The sequence below is a fragment of the Cherax quadricarinatus genome, chromosome 33 (assembly GCF_038502225.1).
Source record: "Cherax quadricarinatus isolate ZL_2023a chromosome 33, ASM3850222v1, whole genome shotgun sequence".
Lineage (NCBI taxonomy): Eukaryota > Metazoa > Arthropoda > Malacostraca > Decapoda > Parastacidae > Cherax > Cherax quadricarinatus.
The window spans coordinates 32,393,790-32,419,355 of NC_091324.1; positions in this window are offsets into that span (position 1 = coordinate 32,393,790).

A 25,566-nucleotide genomic window follows, 5' to 3' on the forward strand; every position below is an offset into this window, starting at 1 on the left:
TATACATGCATTCACATAAACATACATATAATGTATTATTGTGCCCATAAACGAGTGGTGTTGATCAATAACAACACTGCACTAGCCAAGGACTCGAACCCATGCTGCTTTGGCCTGCCTCAAGGTGGGCGAAAACTCATGATGCCTTAATCCACTGGACCATACAACATAATTTACTTGCAAAAACAATCATAAATGAGAAGAAAGGATCAGCGATATATTAATTATATTTTCAGTAGTTTACATTTTGTTTGTTACTAGAAAATGCTTCAGTTACATGCACGTTCTATGTTTATAAAGGAATCCAGAAACTTGACACACGAAATCGTAATGACACGATTGACAACAAACCATACCACGGGTATGGTTTGTTGGAGTTTTATGACTCTCTGATCGCGGGTTCTAACCCCACCCGTGGTATGGCTTGTTTAATCCAGTAAGTATTTTTAACTGCAAAAAATTTACTCACTGACGGTTGTTTATTACAACTGTCGGGTCATCACATGGAAAAGACTCGGGCCAGGTCCCGTCCTGGTCCGAGTCCCGTCCTGAACGCGTTCACAGTGGTATCGACACAGCGAACAGAGAAAAAAAAATCGTACAGAAAGACGAACGTTGAGAGAGAAAGAGAGAGAGAGAGAGAGAGAGAGAGAGTCATAACAATAAACTATCAGGTAAATACCTCACACAGAGAGTGATAAATGATACAAAATCTCCCTCTACCATTGATTAAAGTACTACGCAACCCGCACAAAGGAGAGAGGAGCTTACGACGATGTTTCGTTCTGACTTTGACATTAGTCTAAGTCGGACCGAAACGTCGTCGTAAGTTCCTCTCACTCCTATGTTGTCATGTAGGGGGGTGATGATTGAATAGGATATAAGTGGGGCATATGGGAGTAAGGGATTATGTAGGCAGGGGAGAGGCAGGCGCGGTGTTAGGAGATGATTAGCGGACGTAGGTAGGTAATGACAGGTCAGTGGTGACCACCACGACACTCTCATTAACTCTACACTACTCACTAACATATGCCTCGCCCACTCTTCACTCATTTAAACATAATAAAATATGAGAAATAGGAATAGCTAATAACGGGGACAGTGAATATTACTATTCTACTCAAACACAGTTTATTATTAAGTCTTTGTACAATAATATATTTGGGAACAGAACATTATTGTGGTTTAGATAAATGGGGTGGTACACATAAGCAGTGAGACAGGGAACACAATCAACTTGACCAAAATGAATGTAACTTACAATATAGTTCAGAGGGCAGTTCATCACAGGAACTAAGCCACAGGTCCCAAGACCTACATAGCACGAGTACTGCGCCAAGCCAGTACTCTGCCCAATGCCTCCAACAGTCTCCTCCAGAGACTTCAGCAGCCTTCTCCCGAGCCCTGCACCCCAGCAGCAGCTCAGCTCGAAGTCTCTGCTCAGGAGCTCTGCACCCCAGCAGCAGCTCCGCTCGAATCTCCTGATCATGCTTTTCCTTGGGCTTTTATGGTGGTCCAAGCACCCTCCACAACCACGTGTACGACCTGACGCCTAGGTCTGAGGCGTCAAGAACAAAAGACCTCAGACGTGGGCGTGGCTACAGACGTTTGCCAAGGCAAGGTGTGACCATATAATTGGTTAAATTAGGTCTCCCCAGAGACCTCACAAGCCCAGCTGGACTACATCACAATGTGAGGGTTTGTAGATGAATGGTTCAGAGAACGGACATGTTGATAAATTAGACACATGTGCAACACTTGGGTATCCTTATTAAGGAAACCTTCCGCCACACAGTGGCTTCATCAGTCCATACGTAGGAGAAACTTGAAGAACAGGAGGAGAATGAGGTAATCAGTGCCTCAACCTTGAGTCGATGTGTTCAGTCCATCACAGGAGGGATCATGAAGCACACAGGAGGGATCATGAAGCACACAGGAGGGTTCATGAAGCACACAGGAGGGATCATGAAGCACACAGGAGGGATCATGAAGCACACAGGAGGGATCATGAAGCACACAGGAGGGATCATGAAGCACACAGGAGGGTTAATGAAGCACACAGGAGGGATCATGAAGTACACAGGAGGGATAATGAAGCACACAGGAGGGATCATGAAGCACACAGGAGGGATCATGAAGCACACACGAGGGATCATGAAGCACACAGGAGGGTTCATGAAGCACACAGGTGGGATCATGAAGCACACAGAAGGGTTCATGAAGCACACAGGAGGGATCATGAAGCACACAGGAGGGTTCATGAAGCACACAAGAGGGATCATGAAGCACATGGGAAGGTTCGTGAAGCACACAGGAGGGATCACGAAGCACACAGGAGGGACCATGAAGCACACAGGAGGGATCATGAAGCACACAGGAGGATTCATGAAGCACACAGGAGGGATCATGAAGCACACAGAAGGGCTCATGAAGCACACAGGAGGGATCAAGAAGCACACAGGAGGGATCATGAAGAACACAGGAGGGATTATGAATCACCGGGAGGGTTCATGAAGCACACAGGAGGGATCATGAAGCACACAGGAGGGATCATGAAGTACACAGGAGGGATCATGAAGCACACGGGAGGGTTCATGACGCACACAGGAGGGATCAAGAAGCACACAGGAGGGATCATGAAGCACACAGGAGGGATCATGAAACACACAGGAGGGATCACGAAGCACACAGGAGGGATCATGAAGCACACACGAGGGATCATGAAGCACACAGGAGGGATCATGAAGCACACAGGAGGGATCATGAAGCACACAGGAGGGATCATGAAGCACACAGGAGGGATCATGAAGCACACAGAAGGGATCATGAAGCACACAGGAGGGATCATGAAGAACAGAGGAGGGTTCATGAAGCACACAGGAGGGTTCATGAAGTACACAGGAGGGATCATGAAGCACACAGGAGGGATCATGAAACACACAGGAGGAATCATGAAGCACACAGGAGGGATCATGAAGCACACAGGAGGGATCATGAAACACACAGGAGGGATCATGAAATACACAGCAGGGATCATGAAGCACACAGGAGCGATCATGAAACACACAGGAGGGATCATGAAGCACACAGGAGGGTTCATGAAGCACACATGAGGGATCATGAAGCACACGGGAAGGTTCGTGAAGCACACAGGAGGGACCATGAAGCACACAGGAGGGACCATGAAGCACACAGGAGGGCTCATGAAGCACACAGGAGGGATCATGAAGCACACAGGAGGGATCATGAAGCACACAGGAGGGCCCATGAAGCACACAGGAGGGATCATGAAGCACACAGGAGGGATTATGAATCACACGGGAGGGTTCATGAAGCACACATGAGGGATCAAGAAGCACACAGGAGGGGTAATGAAGCACACAGGAGGGATCATGAAACACACAGGAGGGATCACGAAGCACACAGGAGGGATCATGAAGCACACACGAGGGATCATGAAGCACACACGAGGGATCATGAAGCACACAGGAGGGATCATGAAGCACACAGGAGGGATCATGAAGCACACATGAGGGATCATGAAGCACACAGGAGGGTTCATGAAGTACACAGCAGGGTTCATGAAGTACACAGGAGGGATCATGAAGAACACAGGAAGGATCATGAAGCACACAGGAGGGATCATGAAGCACACAGGAGGGATCATAAAGCACACAGGAGGGAGCACGAAACGCACAGGAGGGATCATGAAGTACACAGAAGGGATCATGAAGCACACAGGAGGGATCATGAAACACACAGGAGGGATCATGAAACACACAGCAGGGATCATGAAGCACACAGCAGGGATCATGAAGCACACAGGAGGGATCATGAAACACACAGCAGGGATCATGAAACACACAGGAGGGATCATGAAGCACACAGGAGGGATCATGAAACACACAGCAGGGATCATGAAACACACAGCAGGGATCATGAAGCACACATGAGCGATCATGAAACACACAGGAGGGATCATGAAGAACACAGGAGGGATCATGAAGCACACAGGAGAGATCATGAAGAACACAGGAGGGATCATGAAGCACACAGGAGGGATCATGAAGCACTCAAGAGGGATCATGAAGCACACAGGAGGGTTCAAGAAGCACACAGGAGGGATCATGATGCACACAGGAGGGATCATTAAGCACACAGGAGGGATCATGAAGCACACAGGAGGGATCATAAAGCACACAGGAGGGATCATGAAGCCCACAGGAGGGATCATGAAGCACACAGGAGGGCTCAAGAAGCACACAGGAGGGATCATGAAGCACACAGGAGGGATCATGAAGCACACAGGAGGGATCATGAAGCACACAGGAGGGATCATGAAGCACACAGGAGGGATCATGAAGCACACAGGAGGGATCATGAAGCACACAGGAGGGTTCAAGAAGCACACAGGAGGGATCATGAAGCACACAGGAGGGATCATGAAGCACACACGAGGGATCATGAAGCACACAGGAGGGTTCATGAAGCACACAGGAGGGTTCATGAAGTACACAGGAGGGATCATGAAGAACACAGGAGGGATCATGAAGCACACAGGAGGGATCATGAAGCACACAGGAGGGATCATGAAGCACACAGGAGGGATCATGAAACGCACAGGAGGGATCATGAAGTACACAGAAGGGATCATGAAGCACACAGGAGGGATCATGAAACACACAGGAGGGATCATGAAACACACAGCAGGGATCATGAAGCACACAGCAGGGATCATGAAGCACACAGGAGGGATCATGAAACACACAGCAGGGATCATGAAACACACAGCAGGGATCATGAAGCACACAGGAGCGATCATGAAACACACAGGAGGGATCATGAAGCACACAGGAGGGATCATGAAGAACACAGGAGGGATCATGAAGCACACAGGAGAGATCATGAAGAACACAGGAGGGATCATGAAGCACACAGGAGGGATCATGAAGCACACAGGAGGGATCATGAAGCACACAGGAGGGTTCAAGAAGCACACAGGAGGGATCATGAAGCACACAGGAGGGATCATTAAGCACACAGGAGGGATCATGAAGCACACAGGAGGGATCATGAAGCACACAGGAGGGATCATGAAGCACACAGGAGGGATCATGAAGCACACAGGAGAGATCATGAAGTACACAGGAGGGATCATGAAACACACAGGAGCGATCATGAAGAACACAGGAGGGATCATGAAGCACACAGGAGAGATCATGAAGAACACAGGAGGGATCATGAAGCACACAGGAGGGATCATGAAACACACAGGAGCGATCATGAAGAACACAGGAGGGATCATGAAGCACACAGGAGAGATCATGAAGAACACAGGAGGGATCAAGAAGCACACAGGAGGGATCATGAAGCACACAGGAGGGATCATGAAGCATACAGGAGGGTTCAAGAAGCACACAGGAGGGATCATGAAGCACACAGGAGGCATCATGAAGCACACAGGAGGGATCATGAAGCACACAGGAGGGATCATGAAGCACACAGGAAATATCATGAAGCACACAGGAGGGATAATGAAGCACACAGGAGGGATCATGAAGCACACAGGAGGGATCATGAAGCACACAAGAGGGTTCAAGAAGCACACAGGAGGGATCATGAAGCACACAGGAGGGATCATGAAGCACACAGGAGGGATCATGAAGCACACAGGAGGGATCATGAAGCACACAGGAGGGATCATGAAGCACACAGGAGGGTTCAAGAAGCACACAGGAGGGATCATGAAGCACACAGGAGGGATCATGAAGCACACAGGAGGGATCATGAAACACACAGGAGGGATCACGAAGCACACAGGAGGGATCATGAAGCACACAGGAGGGATCATACACACACAGCAGGGATCATGAAACACACAGCAAGGATCATGAAGCACACAGGAGCGATCATGAAACACCCAGGAGGGATCATGAAGCACACAGGAGGGTTCAAGAAGCACACAGGAGGGTTCATGAAGCACACAGGAGGGATCATGAAGCACACAGGAGGGATCATGAAGCACACAGGAGGGATCATGAAGCACACAGGAGGGATCATGAAGCACACAGGAGGGATCATGAAGCACACAGGAGGGTACAAGAAGCACACACGAGGGATCATGAAGCACACACGAGGGATCATGAAGCACACACGAGGGATCATGAAGCACACAGGAGGGTTCATGAAGTACACAGGAGAGATCATGAAGTACACAGGAGGGATCATGAAACACACAGGAGCGATCATGAAGAACACAGGAGGGATCATGAAGCACACAGGATAGATCATGAAGAACACAGGAGGGATCATGAAGCACACAGAAGGGATCATGAAGCACACAGGAGGGATCATGAAGCACACAGGAGGGTTCAAGAAGCACACAGGAGGGATCATGAAGCACACAGGAGGGATCATGAAGCACACAGGAGGGATCACGAAGCACACAGGAGGGATCATGAAGCACACAGGAAATATCATAAACCACACAGAAGGGATCATGAAGCACACAGGAGGGATCATGAAGCACACAGGAGGGATCATGAAGCACACAGGAGGGATCATGAAGCACACAGGAAATATCATGAAGCACACGGGAGGGATCATGAAGCACACAGGAGGGATCATGAAGCACACAGGAGGGATCATGAAGCACACAGGAGGGATCATGAAGCACACAGAAGGGATCATGAAGCACACAGGAGGGATCATGAAGCACACAGGAGGGATCATGAAGCACAAAGGAGGGATCATGAAGCACACAGGAGGGATCATGAAGCACACAGGAGGGATCACGAAGCACACAGGAGGGTTCAAGAAGCACACAGGAGGAATCATGAAGCTCACAGGAGGGATCATGAAGCACACAGGAGGGTTCATGAAGCACACAGGAGGGATCATGAAGCACACAGGAGGGTTCAAGAAGCACACAGGATGGATCATGAAGCACACAGGAGGGATCATGAAGCACACAGGAGGGATCATGAAGCACACAGGAGGGATCATGAAGCACACAGGAGGGATCATGAAGCACTCAGGAGGGATCATGAAGCACACAGGAGGGATCATGAAGCACACAGGAGGGATCATGAAGCACACAGGAGGGATCATGAAGCACACAGGAGGGATCATGAAGCACACAGGAGGGATCATGAAGCACACAGGAGGGTTCAAGAAGCACACAGGAGGGATCATGAAGCACACAGGAGGGATCATGAAGCACACAGGAGGGATCATGAAGCACACAGAAGGGATCATGAAGCACACAGGAGGGATCATGAAGCACACAGGAGGGATCATGAAGCACACAGGAGGGATCATGAAACACACAGGAGGGATCATGAAGCACACAGGAGGGATCATGAAGCACACAGGAGGGATCATGAAGCACACAGGAGGGATCATGAAGCACACAGGAGGGATCATGAAGCACACAGGAGGGTTCATGAAGCACACAGGAGGGATCATGAAGCACACAGGAGGGATCATGAAGCACACAGGAGGGTTCAAGAAGCACACAGGAGGGATCATGAAGCACACATTAGGGATCATGAAGCACACAGGAGGGTTCAAGAAGCACACAGGAGGGATCATGAAGCACACAGGAGGGTTCAAGAAGCACACAGGAGGGATCATGAAGCACACAGGAGGGATCATGAAGCACACAGGAGGGTTCAAGAAGCACACAGGAGGGATCATGAAGCACACAGGAGGGATCATGAAGCACACAGGAGGGTTCATGAAGCACACAGGAGGGATCAAGAAGCACACAGGAGGGATCATGAAGCACACAGGAGGGATCATGAAGCACACAGGAGGGATCAAGAAGCACACAGGAGGGTTCATGAAGCACACAGGAGGGATCATGAAGCACACAGGAAAGATCAAGAAGCACACACGAGGGTTCATGAAGCACACAGGAGGGATCATGAAGCACACAGGACGGATCATGAAGCACACAGGAGGGATCATGAAGCACACAGGAGGGTTCATGAAGCACACAGGAGGGATCATGAAGCACACAGGAGGGATCATGAAGCACACAGGAGGGATCATGAAGCACACAGGAGGGATCATGAAGCACACAGGAGGGATCATGAAGCACACAGGAGGGATCATGAAACGCACAGGAGGGATCATGAAGTACACAGAAGGGATCATGAAGCACACAGGAGGGATCATGAAACACACAGGAGGGATCATGAAACACACAGCAGGGATCATGAAGCACACAGCAGGGATCATGAAGCACACAGGAGGGATCATGAAACACACAGCAGGGATCATGAAACACACAGCAGGGATCATGAAGCACACAGGAGCGATCATGAAACACACAGGAGGGATCATGAAGCACACAGGAGGGATCATGAAGAACACAGGAGGGATCATGAAGCACACAGGAGAGATCATGAAGAACACAGGAGGGATCATGAAGCACACAGGAGGGATCATGAAGCACACAGGAGGGATCATGAAGCACACAGGAGGGTTCAAGAAGCACACAGGAGGGATCATGAAGCACACAGGAGGGATCATTAAGCACACAGGAGGGATCATGAAGCACACAGGAGGGATCATGAAGCACACAGGAGGGATCATGAAGCACACAGGAGGGATCATGAAGCACACAGGAGAGATCATGAAGTACACAGGAGGGATCATGAAACACACAGGAGCGATCATGAAGAACACAGGAGGGATCATGAAGCACACAGGAGAGATCATGAAGAACACAGGAGGGATCATGAAGCACACAGGAGGGATCATGAAACACACAGGAGCGATCATGAAGAACACAGGAGGGATCATGAAGCACACAGGAGAGATCATGAAGAACACAGGAGGGATCAAGAAGCACACAGGAGGGATCATGAAGCACACAGGAGGGATCATGAAGCATACAGGAGGGTTCAAGAAGCACACAGGAGGGATCATGAAGCACACAGGAGGCATCATGAAGCACACAGGAGGGATCATGAAGCACACAGGAGGGATCATGAAGCACACAGGAAATATCATGAAGCACACAGGAGGGATAATGAAGCACACAGGAGGGATCATGAAGCACACAGGAGGGATCATGAAGCACACAAGAGGGTTCAAGAAGCACACAGGAGGGATCATGAAGCACACAGGAGGGATCATGAAGCACACAGGAGGGATCATGAAGCACACAGGAGGGATCATGAAGCACACAGGAGGGATCATGAAGCACACAGGAGGGTTCAAGAAGCACACAGGAGGGATCATGAAGCACACAGGAGGGATCATGAAGCACACAGGAGGGATCATGAAACACACAGGAGGGATCACGAAGCACACAGGAGGGATCATGAAGCACACAGGAGGGATCATACACACACAGCAGGGATCATGAAACACACAGCAAGGATCATGAAGCACACAGGAGCGATCATGAAACACCCAGGAGGGATCATGAAGCACACAGGAGGGTTCAAGAAGCACACAGGAGGGTTCATGAAGCACACAGGAGGGATCATGAAGCACACAGGAGGGATCATGAAGCACACAGGAGGGATCATGAAGCACACAGGAGGGATCATGAAGCACACAGGAGGGATCATGAAGCACACAGGAGGGTACAAGAAGCACACACGAGGGATCATGAAGCACACACGAGGGATCATGAAGCACACACGAGGGATCATGAAGCACACAGGAGGGTTCATGAAGTACACAGGAGAGATCATGAAGTACACAGGAGGGATCATGAAACACACAGGAGCGATCATGAAGAACACAGGAGGGATCATGAAGCACACAGGATAGATCATGAAGAACACAGGAGGGATCATGAAGCACACAGAAGGGATCATGAAGCACACAGGAGGGATCATGAAGCACACAGGAGGGTTCAAGAAGCACACAGGAGGGATCATGAAGCACACAGGAGGGATCATGAAGCACACAGGAGGGATCACGAAGCACACAGGAGGGATCATGAAGCACACAGGAAATATCATAAACCACACAGAAGGGATCATGAAGCACACAGGAGGGATCATGAAGCACACAGGAGGGATCATGAAGCACACAGGAGGGATCATGAAGCACACAGGAAATATCATGAAGCACACGGGAGGGATCATGAAGCACACAGGAGGGATCATGAAGCACACAGGAGGGATCATGAAGCACACAGAAGGGATCATGAAGCACACAGGAGGGATCATGAAGCACACAGGAGGGATCATGAAGCACAAAGGAGGGATCATGAAGCACACAGGAGGGATCATGAACCACACAGGAGGGATCACGAAGCACACAGGAGGGTTCAAGAAGCACACAGGAGGAATCATGAAGCTCACAGGAGGGATCATGAAGCACACAGGAGGGTTCATGAAGCACACAGGAGGGATCATGAAGCACACAGGAGGGTTCAAGAAGCACACAGGATGGATCATGAAGCACACAGGAGGGATCATGAAGCACACAGGAGGGATCATGAAGCACACAGGAGGGATCATGAAGCACACAGGAGGGATCATGAAGCACTCAGGAGGGATCATGAAGCACACAGGAGGGATCATGAAGCACACAGGAGGGATCATGAAGCACACAGGAGGGATCATGAAGCACACAGGAGGGATCATGAAGCACACAGGAGGGATCATGAAGCACACAGGAGGGTTCAAGAAGCACACAGGAGGGATCATGAAGCACACAGGAGGGATCATGAAGCACACAGGAGGGATCATGAAGCACACAGAAGGGATCATGAAGCACACAGGAGGGATCATGAAGCACACAGGAGGGATCATGAAGCACACAGGAGGGATCATGAAACACACAGGAGGGATCATGAAGCACACAGGAGGGATCATGAAGCACACAGGAGGGATCATGAAGCACACAGGAGGGATCATGAAGCACACAGGAGGGATCATGAAGCACACAGGAGGGTTCATGAAGCACACAGGAGGGATCATGAAGCACACAGGAGGGTTCAAGAAGCACACAGGAGGGATCATGAAGCACACATTAGGGATCATGAAGCACACAGGAGGGTTCAAGAAGCACACAGGAGGGATCATGAAGCACACAGGAGGGTTCAAGAAGCACACAGGAGGGATCATGAAGCACACAGGAGGGATCATGAAGCACACAGGAGGGTTCAAGAAGCACACAGGAGGGATCATGAAGCACACAGGAGGGATCATGAAGCACACAGGAGGGTTCATGAAGCACACAGGAGGGATCAAGAAGCACACAGGAGGGATCATGAAGCACACAGGAGGGATCATGAAGCACACAGGAGGGATCAAGAAGCACACAGGAGGGTTCATGAAGCACACAGGAGGGATCATGAAGCACACAGGAAAGATCAAGAAGCACACACGAGGGTTCATGAAGCACACAGGAGGGATCATGAAGCACACAGGACGGATCATGAAGCACACAGGAGGGATCATGAAGCACACAGGAGGGTTCATGAAGCACACAGGAGGGATCATGAAGCACACAGGAGGGATCATGAAGCACACAGGAGGGATCATGAAGCACACAGGAGGGATCATGAAGCACACAGGAGGGATCATGAAGCACACAGGAGGGATCATGAAGCACACAGGAGGGTTCATTATGAGTCCTGATGATGCTTCATTTACTATGGAATAAAAAAAGGAAAATTTAAGTGATGATTTTTATCAAGTGCGACGACTCTTTGAGAGAAAAAACAACACTAAGTTCATGCTATCACTTAAAGTGTTACTATCCTCCATCCATGTTACTATCCTCCACCCATGTTACTATCCTCCATCCATGTTACTATCCTCCATCCATGTTACTATCCTCCATCCATGTTACTATCCTCCATCCATGTTACTATCCTCCATCCATGTTACTATCCTCCATCCATGTTACTATCCTCCATCCATGTTACTATCCTCCATCCATGTTACTATCCTCCATCCATGTTACTATCCTCCATCCATGTTACTATCCTCCATCCATGTTACTATCCTCCATCCATGTTACTATCCTCCATCCATGTTACTATCCTCCATCCATGTTACTATCCTCCATCCATGTTACTATCCTCCATCCATGTTACTATCCTCCATCCATGTTACTATCCTCCATCCATGTTACTATCCTCCATCCATGTTACTATCCTCCATCCATGTTACTATCCTCCATCCATGTTACTATCCTCCATCCATGTTACTATCCTCCATCCATGTTACTATCCTCCATCCATGTTACTATCCTCCATCCATGTTACTATCCTCCATCCATGTTACTATCCTCCATCCATGTTACTATCCTCCATCCATGTTACTATCCTCCATCCATGTTACTATCCTCCATCCATGTTACTATCCTCCATCCATGTTACTATCCTCCATCCATGTTACTATCCTCCATCCATGTTTCTATCCTCCATCCATCTTACTATCCTCCATCCATCTTACTATCCTACATCCATGTTACTATCCTCCATCCATGTTACTATCCTCCATCCATCTTACTATCCTCCATCCATGTTACTATCCACAATACATCTTACTATCCTCCATCCATCTTACTATCCTCCATCCATGTTACTATCCTCCATCCATCGCACTATCCTCCATCCATGTTACTTTCCTCCATCCATGTTACTATCCTCCATCCATGTTACTATCCTTAATCCATGATACTATCCTCCATCCACGTTACTATCCTCCATCTATGTTACTATCCTCCATCCATGTTACTATATTCCATCCATCTTACTATCCCATGTTACTATCCTCCATCCATGTTACTATCCTCCACTATCCTCCATCCATGTTACTATCCTCCATCCATGTTACTATCCTCCATCCATGTTACTATCCTCCATCCATGTTACTACTCCATCCCTCCATCCATGTTACTATCCTCCATCCATGTTACTATCCTTACATCCATATACCTCCATCCATGTTACTATCCTATCCTCCATCCATGTTACTATCCTCCATCCATGTTACTATCCTCCATCCATGTTACTATCCTCCATCCATGTTACTATCCTCCATCCATGTTACTATCCTCCATCCATGTTACTATCCTCCATCCATGTTACTATCCTCCATCCATGTTACTATCCTCCATCCATGTTACTATCCTCCATCCATGTTACTATCTTACATCCATGATACTATCCTCCATCCATGTTACTATCCTCCATCCATGTTACTATCCTCCATCCATGTTACTATCCTCCATCCATGTTACTATCCTCCATCCATGTTACTATCCTCCATGTTACTATCCTCCATCCATGTTACTATCCTCCATCCATGTTACTATCCTCCATCCATGTTACTATCCTCCATCCATGTTACTATCCTCCATCCATGTTATTATCCTCCATCCATGTTACTATCCTCCATCCATGTTACTATCCTCCATCCATGTTACTATCCTCCATCCATGTTACTATCCTCCATCCATGTTACTATCCTCCATCCATGTTACTATCCTCCATCCATGTTACTATCCTCCATCCATGTTACTATCCTCCATCCATGTTACTATCCTCCATCCATGTTACTATCCTCCATCCATGTTACTATCCTCCATCCATGTTACTATCGTATATCCATGTTACTATCCTCCATCCATGTTACTATCCTCCATCCACGTTACTATCCTTCATCCATGTTACTATCCTAAATCCGTGTTACTATCCTAAATCCATGTTACTATCCTCCATCCACGCTACTATCCTCCATCCATGTTACTATCCTCCATCCATGTTACTATCCTCCATCCATGTTACTATCCTCCATCCATGTTACTATCCTCCATCCATGTTACTATCCTCCATCCATGTTACTATCCTCCATCCATCTTACTATCCTCCATCCATGTTACTATCCTCCATCCATGTTACTATCCTCCATCCATGTTACTATCCTCCATCCATGTTACTATCCTCCATCCATGTTACTATCCTCCATCCATGTTACTATCCTACATCCTCCATCCACATTACTATCCTCCATCCATGTTACTATCCTCCATCAATGTTACTTACATCCCTGTTACTATCCTCCCTCCATGTGACTATCCTCCATCCATGTTACTATCCTCCATCCATGTTGTTATCCTCCATCCATGTTACTATCCTCCATCCATGTTACTATCCTTCATCCATGTTACTATCCTCCATCCATGTTACTATCCTCTATCTATGTTACTATCCTCCATCCATGTTACTATCCTCCATCCATGTTACTATCCTCCATCCATGTTACTATCCTCCATCCATGTTACTATCCTCCATCCATGTTACTATCCTCCATCCATCTTACTATCCTACATCCATGTTACTATCCTTCATCCATTTTACTATCCTCCATTCACCTTAGTATCCGCCATCCATGTTTCTATCCTCCTTCCAAGTTACTATCCTCCATCCATGTAACTATCCTTCATCCATGTAACTATCCTCAATCCATGTTACTATCCTCCATCCATGTTACTATCCTCCATCCATCTTACTATCCTCCATCCATATTAGTCTCCTCCATCCATGTTACTCTCCTCCATCCATGTTACTATCCTCCATCCATGTTACTATCCTCCATCCATGTTACTATCCTCCATCCATGTTACTATCCTCCATCCATGTTACTATCCTCCATCCACATTACTATCCTCCATCCATGTTACCATCCTCCATCCATGTTACTATCCTCCATCCATGTTACTATTATCCATCCATGTTACTATCCTCCATCCATGTTACTATCCTCCATCCATGTTACTATCCTCCATCCATGTTACTATCCTCCATCCATGTTACTATACTCCATCCATGTTACTATCCTCCATCCATGTTACTATCCTACTATCCTCCATCCATGTTACTATCCTCCATCCATGTTACTATCCTCCATCCATGTTACTATCCTCCATCCATGTTACTATCCTCCATCCATGTTACTATCCTCCATCCATGTTACTATCCTTCGTCCATGTTACTTTCCTACATCGTATTACTATCCTCCATCCATGTTACTATCCTCCATCCATGTTACTATCCTCCATCCATGTTACTATCCTCCATCCATGTTACTATCCTCCATCCATGATACTATCCTCCATCCATGTTACTATCCTCCAAACATCTTACTATCCTCTATCCATGTTACTATCCCCCATCCATGTTATTCTCCTCCATCCATGTTACTATCCTCCATCCATCTTACTATCCTCCATCCATGTTACTATCCTCCATCCATCTTACTATCCTCCATCCATGTTACTATCCTCCGTCCATCTTACTATCCTCCATCCCATGTTACTATCCTCCATCCATGTTACTATCCTTCATCCATGTTACTATCCTCCATCCATGTTACTATCCTCCATCCATGTTACTATCCTCCATCCATCTTACTATCCTCCATCCATGTTACTATCCTCCATCCATGTTACTATCCTCCATCCATGTTACTATCCTCCATCCATGTTACTATCCTCCATCCATGTTACTATCCTCCATCCATGTTACTATCCTCCATCCATGTTACTATCCTCCATCCATGTTACTATCCTCCATCCATGTTACTATCCTCCATCCATGTTACTATCCTCCATCCATCTTACTATCCTCAATCCATGTTACTATGCTCCTTCCGTGTTACTATCCTCCATCCATCTTAGTATCCTCCATCCATGTTTCTATCCTCCATCCAAGTGACTATCCTCCTTCCATGTTACTATCCTTCATCCATGTTACTATCCTCAATCCATGTTACTATCCTCCATCCATGTTACTATTCTCCATCTATCTTACTATCCTCCATCCTTGTTACTATCCTCCATCCTCTTTATTATCCTCCATCCATCTTACTATCCTCCATCCATCTTACTATCCTCCATCCATGTTACTATCCTCCATCCATCTTACTATCCTCCATCCATGTTACTATCCTCCATCCATGTTACTATCCTCCATCCATGTTACTATCCTCCATCCATGTTACTATCCTCCATCCATGTTACTATCCTCCATCCATGTTACTATCCTCCATCCATGTTACTATCCTAAATCCATGTTACTATCCTAAATCCATGTTACTATCCTCCATCCATGTTACCAGCCTCCATCCATGTTACTATCCTCCATCCATGTTACTATCCTCCATATATCCTACTATCCTCCATCCATGTTACTATCCTCCATCCATGTTACTATCCTTCATCCATGTTACTATCCTCCATCCATCTTACTATCCTCCATCCATGTTACTATCCTCCATCCATCTTACTATCCTCCATCCATGTTACTATCCTCCATCCATGTTACTATCCTCCATCCATATTACTATCCTTCATCCATGTTACGATCCTCCATCCATTTGACCATCCTCCATCCATGTTACTAACCTCCATCCATCTTACTATCCTCCGTCCCTGTTACTATCCTCCATCCATCTTACTATCCTCCATCCATGTTACTTTCCTCCATCCATCTTATTATCCTCCATCCATGTTACTATCCTCCATCTATATTACTATCCTCCATCCATGTTACTATCCTCCATACATGTTACTATCCTCCGTCCATGTTACTATCCTCCATCCATGTTACTATCCTCCATCCATGTTACTATCCTCCATCCATGTTACTATCCTCCATCCATGTTACTATCCTCCATCCATGTTACTATCCTCCATCCATGTTACTATCCTCCATCCTATACCTCCATCCATACTCCATCCACGTTACTATCCTCCATCCATGTTACTATCCTCCATCCATGTTACTATCCTCCATCCATGTTACTATCCTCCATCCATGTTACTATCCTCCATCCATGTTACTATCCTCCATCCATGTTACTATCTTACATCCATGTTACTATACTCCATCCATGTTACTATCTTACATCCATGATACTATCCTCCATCCATGTTACTATCCTCCATCCATGTTACTATCCTCCATCCATGTTACTATCCTCCATCCATGTTACTATCCTCCATCCATGTTACTATCCTCCATCCATGTTACTATCCTCCATCCATGTTACTATCCTCCATCCATGTTACTATCCTCCATCCATGTTACAATCCTCCATCCATGTTACTATCCTCCATCCATGTTACTATCCTCCATCCATGTTACTATCCTCCATCCATGTTACTATCCTCCATCCATGTTACTATCCTCCATCCATGTTACTATCCTCCATCCATGTTACTATCCTCCATCCATGTTACTATCCTCCATCCATGTTACTATCCTCCATCCATGTTACTACATGTTACTATCCTCCATCCCTCCATCCATGTTACTATCCTATATCCATGTTACTATCCTCCATCCATGTTACTATCCTCCATCCATGTTACTATCCTCCATCCATGTTACTATCCTCCATCCATGTTACTATCCTCCATCCATGTTACTATCCTCCATCCATGTTACTATCCTCCATCCATGTTACTATCCACCATCCATGTTACTATCCTCCATCCATGTTACTATCCTCCATCCATGTTACTATCCTCCATCCATGTTACTATCCTCCATCCATGTTACTATCCTCCATCCATGTTACTATCCTCCATCCATGTTACTATCCTCCATCCATGTTACTATCCTCCATCCATGTTACTATCCTCCATCCATGTTACTATCCTCCATCCATGTTACTATCCTCCATCCATGTTACTATCCTCCATCCATGTTACTATCCTCCATCCATGTTACTATCATGTTACTATCCTCCATCCATGTTACTCCATCCATGTTACTATCCTCCATCCATGTTACTATCCTCCATCCATGTTACTATCCTCCATCCATGTTACTATCCTCCATCCATGTTACTATCCTCCATCCATGTTACTATCCTCCATCCATGTTACTATCCTCCATCCATGTTACTATCCTCCATCCATGTTACTATCCTCCATCCATGTTACTATCCTACATCCATCTTTCTATCTTCCATCCACATTACTATCCTCCATCCATGTTACTATCCTCCATCCATGTTACTATCCTCCATCCATGTTACTATCCTCCATCCATGTTACTATCCTCCATCCATGTTACTATCCTCCATCCATGTTACTATCCTCCATCCATCTTACTATCCTCCATCCATGTTACTATCCTCCATCCATGTTACTATCCTCCATCCATGTTACTATCCTCCATCCATGTTACTATCCTCCATCAATGTTACTATCCTCCATCCATGTTACTTTCCTCCATCCATGTTACTATCCTATCCTCCATCCGATCTTCCATCCATGTTACTATCCTCCATCCATGTTACTATCCTCCATCCATGTTACTATCCTCCATCCATGTTACTATCCTCCATCCATGTTACTATCCTCCATCCATGTTACTATCCTCCATCCATGTTACTATCCTCCATCCATGTTTCTATCCTCCATCCATGTTACTATCCTCCATCCATGTTACTATCCTCCATCCATGTTACTATCCTCCATCCATCTTACTATCCTCCATCCATGTTACTATCCTCCATCCATGTTACTATCCTCCATCCATGTTACTATCCTCCATCCATGTTACTATCCTCCATCCATGTTACTATCCTCCATCCATGTTACTATCCTCCATCCATGTTACTATCCTCCATCCATGTTACTATCCTCCATCCATGTTACTATCCTCCATCCATGTTACTATCCTCCATCCATGTTACTATCCTCCATCCATGTTACTATCCTCCATCCATGTTACTATCCTCCATCCATGTTACTATCCTCCATCCATGTTACTATCCTCCATCCATGTTACTATCCTCCATCCATGTTACTATCCTCCATCCATGTTACTATCCTCCATCCATGTTACTATCCTCCATCCATGTTACTATCCTCCATCCATGTTACTATCCTCCATCCATGTTACTATCCTCCATCCATGTTACTATCCTCCATCCATGTTACTATCCTCCATCCATGTTACTATCCTCCATCCATGTTACTATCCTCCATCCATGTTACTATCCTAAATCCATGTTACTATAATCCATCTATCTTACTATCCTCCATCAATATTACTATCCTCCATCCATGTTACTATCCTCCATCCATGTTACTATCCTCCATCCATGTTACTATCCTCCATCCATGTTACTATCCTCCATCCATGTTACTATCCTCCATCCATATTACTATCCTCCATCCATGTTACTATCCTCCATCCATGTTACTATCCTCCATCCATGTTACTATCCTCCATCCATGTTACTATCCTCCATCCATGTTACTATCCTCCATCCATGTTACTATCCTCCATCCATGTTACTATCCTCCATCCATGTTACTATTCTCCATCCATGTTACTATCCTCCATCCATGTTACTATCCTCCATCCATGTTACTATCCTCCATCCATGTTACTATCCTCCATCCATGTTACTATCCTCCATCCATGTTACTATCCTCCATCCATGTTACTATCCTCCATCCATGTTACTATCCTCCATCCATGTTACTATCCTCCATCCATGTTACTATCCTCCATCCATGTTACTATCCTCCATCCATGTTACTATCCTCCATCCATGTTACTATCCTCCATCCATGTTACTATCCTCCATCCATGTTACTATCCTCCATCCATGTTACTATCCTCCATCCATGTTACTATCCTCCATCCATGTTACTATCCTCCATCCATGTTACTATCCTCCATCCATGTTACTATCCTCCATCCATGTTACTATCCTCCATCCATGTTACTATCCTCCATCCATGTTACTATCCTCCATCCATGTTACTATCCTCCATCCATGTTACTATCCTCCATCCATGTTACTATCCTCCATCCATGTTACTATCCTCCATCCATGTTATTATCCTCCATCATCCATGTTACTCCATCCATGTTACTATCCTCCATCCATGTTACTATGCTCCATCCATGTTACTATCCTCCATCCATGTTACTATCCTCCATCCATGTTACTATCCTCCATCCATGTTACTATCCTCCATCCATGTTACTATCCTCCATCCATTACTATCCTCTATCCATGTTACATCCGATCTATCCTCCATCCATGTTACTATCCTCCATCCATGTTACTATCCTCCATCCATGTTACTATCCTCCATCCATGTTACTATCCTCCATCCATGTTACTATCCTCCATCCATGTTACTATCCTCCATCCATGTTACTATCCTCCATCCATGTTACTATCCTCCATCCATGTTACTATCCACCATCCATGTTACTATCCTCCATCCATGTTACTATCCTCCATCCATGTTACTATCCTCCATCCATGTTACTATCCTCCATCCATGTTACTATCCTCCATCCATGTTACTATCCTCCATCCATGTTACTATCCTCCATCCATGTTACTATCCTCCATCCATGTTACTATCCTCCATCCATGTTACTATCCTCCATCCATGTTACTATCCTCCATCCATGTTACTATCCTCCATCCATGTTACTATCCTTCATCCATGTTACTATCCTCCATCCATGTTACTATCCTCCACCCATGTTACTATGCTCCATCCATGTTACTATCCTCCATCCATGTTACTATCCTCCATCCATGTTACTATCCTCCATCCATGTTACTATCCTCCATCCATGTTACTATCCTCCATCCATGTTACTATCCTCCATCCATGTTACTATCCTCCATCCATGTTACTATCCTCCATCCATGTTACTATCCTCCATCCATGTTACTATCCTCCATCCATGTTACTATCCTCCATCCATGTTACTATCCTCCATCCATGTTACTATCCTCCATCCATGTTACTATCCATGTTACTATCCTCCATCCATGTTACTATCCTCCATCCATGTTACTATCCTCCATCCATGTTACTATCCTCCATCCATGTTACTATCCTCCATCCATGTTACTATCCTCCATCCATGTTACTATCCTCCATCCATGTTACTATCCTCCATCCATGTTACTATCCTCCATCGTATTACTATCCTCCATCCATGATACTATCCTCTATCCATGATACTATCCTCCATCCATGTTACTATCCTCCATCCATGTTACTATTCTCCATCCATGTTACTATCCTCCATCCATGTTACTATCCTCCATCCATGTTACTATCCTCCATCCATGTTACTATCCTCCATCCATGTTACTATCCTCCATCCATGTTACTATCCCTCATGTTACTATCCCCCATCCATGTTACTCTCCTCCATCCATGTTACTATCCTCCATCCATGTTACTATCCTCCATCCATGTTACTATCCTCCATCCATGTTACTATCCTCCATCCATGTTACTATCCTCCATCCATGTTACTATCCTCCATCCATGTTACTATCCTCCATCCATGTTACTATCCTCCATCCATATTACTATCCTCCATCCATGTTACTATCCTCCATCCATGTTACTATCCTCCATCCATGTTACTATCCATGTTATGTTACTATCCTCCATCCATGTTACCATCCTCCATCCATGTTACTATCCTCCATCCATGTTACTATTATCCATCCATGTTACTATCCTCCATCCATGTTACTATCCTCCATCCATGTTACTATCCTCCATCCATGTTACTATCCTCCATCCATGTTACTATCCTCCATCCATGTTACTATCCTCCATCCATGTTACTATCCTCCATCCATGTTACTATCCTCCATCCATGTTACTATCCTCCATCCATGTTACTATCCTCCATCCATGTTACTATCCTCCATCCATGTTACTACTATCATGTTACTATCCTCCATCCATGTTACTATCCTCCATCCTCCATCCATCTTGCTATCCTCCATCCATGTTACTATCCTCCATCCATCTGTTACTATCCTCCATCCATGTTACTATCCTCCATCCATGTTACTATTCTCCATCAATCTTAGTATCCTCCATCCATGTTACTATCCTCCATCCATGTTACATATACCTCCATCCATGTTACTATCCTCCATCCATTACTATCCTCCATCCATGTTACTATCCATCATGTTACATCCATGTTACTATCCTCCATCCATGTTACTATCCTCCATCCTATCCTCCATCCATGTTACTATCCTCCATCCATGTTACTATCCTCAATCCATATTACTATCCTCCATCCATGTTACTATCCTCCATATATTTTATTATCCTCCATCCATGTTACTATCCTCCATCCATGTTACTATCCTCTATCCTTGTTACTATCCTTAATCCATCTTACTATCCTCCATCCATGTTACTATCCTCCATCCATGTTACTATCCTCCATCCATCTTACTATCCTCCATCCTTGTTACTATCCTCCATCCATGTTACTATCCTACATCAATGTTATTATCCTCCATCCATGTTACTATCCTCCATCCATGTTACTATCCTCCATCAATGTTACTATCCTCCATCCATGTTACTATCCTTCTTGCATGTTACTTTCCTACATCGTATTACTATCCTCTATCCATGTTACTATCCTCCATCCATGTTACTATCCTCCATCCATGTTACTATCCTCCATCCATGTTACTATCCTCCATCCATGTTACTATCCTCCATCCATGTTACTATCCTCCATCCATGTTACTATCCTCCATCCATGTTACTATCCTCCATCCATGTTACTATCCTCCATCCAAGTTCCATCCATATACTATCCTCCATCCATGTTACTATCCTCCATCCATGTTACTATCCTCCATCCATGTTACTATCCTCCATCCATTATACTATCCTCCATCCATGTTACTATACTCCATCCATGTTACTATCCTCCATCCATGTTACTATCCTCCATCCATGTTACTATCCTCCATCCATGTTACTATCCTCCATCCATGTTACTATCCTCCATCCATGTTACTATCCTCCATCCATGTTACTATCCTCCATCCATGTTACTATCCTCCATCCATGTTACTATCCTCCATCCATGTTTCTATCCTCCATCCATGTTATTACTATCCTCCATCCATGTTACTATCCTCCATCCATGTTACTATCGTATATCCATGTTACTATCCTCCATCCATGTTACTATCCTATATCCATGTTACTATCCTCTATCCATGTTACTATCCTCCATCCATGTTACTATCCTCCATCCATGTTACTATCCTCCATCCATGTTACTATCCTCCATCCATGTTACTATCCTCCATCCATGTTACTATCCTCCATCCATGTTACTATCCTCCATCCATGTTACTATCCTCCATCCATGTTACTATCCTCCATCCATGTTACTATCCTCCATCCATGTTACTATCCTCCATCCATGTTACTATCCTCCATCCATGTTACTATCCTCCATCCATGTTACTATCCTCCATCCATGTTACTATCCTCCATCCATGTTACTATCCTCCATCCATGTTACTATCCTCCATCCATGTTACTATCCTCCATCTATGTTACTATCCTCCATCCATGTTACTATCCTCCATCGATCTTACTATCCTCCATCCATCTAACTATCCTCCATCCATCTTACTATCCTCCATCTATGTTAATTTCCTGTATCCATGTTACTATCCTACATCCATGTTACTATCCTCCATCCATCTTACTATCCTCCATACATCTTGCTATCCTCCATCCATGTTACCTGCCTCCATCCATGTTACTATCCTCCATCCATGTTACTATCCTCCATATATCCTACTATCCTCCATCCATGTTACTATCCTCCATCCATGTTACTATCCATGTTACTATCTTCCATCCATGTTACTATCCTCCATCAATGTTACTATCCACCAACCATATTTCTATCCTCCATCCATGTTACTATCTTACATCCATGTTACTATCCTCCATCCATGTTACTATCCTCCATCCATGTTACTATCCTCCATCCATGTTACTATCCTCCATCCATGTTACTATCCTCCTCCCATGTTACTATGCTCCATATATCTTACATCCATGTTACTATCCTCCATCCATGTTACTATCCTCCATCCATGTTACTTATCTCCATCCATGTTACTATCCTCCATCCATGTTTCTATCCTCCATCCATGTTACTATCCTCCATCCATGTTACTATCCTCCATCCATGTTACTATCCTCCATCCATGTTACTATCCTCCATCCATGTTACTATCCTCCATCCATGTTACTATCCTCCATTATGTTACTATCCTCCATCCATGTTACTATCCTCCATCCATGTTACTATCCTCCATCCATGTTACTATCCTCCATCCATTTTACTATCCTCCATCCATACCTCCATCCATGTTACTATCCTCCATCCATGTTATCCATGTTACTATCCTCCAATCATGTTACTATCCTCCATCCATGTTACTATCCTCCATCCATGTTTCCATCCTCCAACCATGTTACCATCCTCCAACCATGTTACCATCCTCCAACCATGTTACTATCCTCCAATCATGTTACCTTATCCCAACCATGTTACTATCGTCCAACCATGTTACTATCCTCCATCCATGTTACTATCCTCCATCCATGTTACTATCCTCCATCCATGTTACTATCCTCCATCCATGTTACTATCCTCCATCCATGTTTCTATCCTCCATCCATGTTACTATCCTCCATCCATCTTACTATCCTCCATCCATGTTACTATCCTCCATCCATGTTACTATCCTCCATCCATGTTACTATCCTCCATCCATCTTACTATCCTCCATCCATGTTACTATCCTCCATCCATGTTACTATCCTCCATCCATGTTACTATCCTCCATCCATGTTACTATCCTCCATCCATGTTACTATCCTCCATCCATCTTTATGTTACTATCCTCCATCTATGTTACTATCCTCCATCCATGTTACTCTCCTCTATCCATGTTACTATCCTCCATCCATGTTACCATCCTCCATCAATCTTAGTATCCTATATCCATGTTACTATCCTCCATCCATGTTACTATCCTCCATCCATCTTACTATCCTCCATCCATCTTACTACCCTTCATCCATGTTACTATCCTCTATTCCTGTTACTATCCTCCATCCATTTTACTATCCTCAATCCATGTTACTATGCTTCATCCATGTTACTATCCTCCATCCATGTTACTATCCTCCATCCATGTTACTATCCTCCATCCATGTTACTATCCTCCATCCATGTTACTATCCTCCATCCATGTTACTATCCTAAATCCATGTTACTATCCTCCATTCATGTTACTATCCTCCATCCACGTTACTATCCTCCTTACATGTTACCATCCTCCATCCATGTTACTATCCTCCATCCATGTTACTATCCTCCATCCATGTTACTATCCTCCATCCATGTTACTATCCTCCATCCATGTTACTATCCTCCATCCATGTTACTATCCTAAATCCATGTTACTATCCTAAATCCATGTTACTATCCTCCATGTTACTATCCATCATCTATGTTACTATCCTACATCCATGTTACTATCCTCCATCCATGTTACTATCCTCCATCCATGTTACTATCCTCCATCCATGTTACTATCCTCCATCCATGTTACTATCCTCCATCCATGTTACTATCCTCCATCCATGTTACTATCCTCCATCCATGTTACTATCCTCCATCCATGTTTCTATCCTCCATCCATGTTA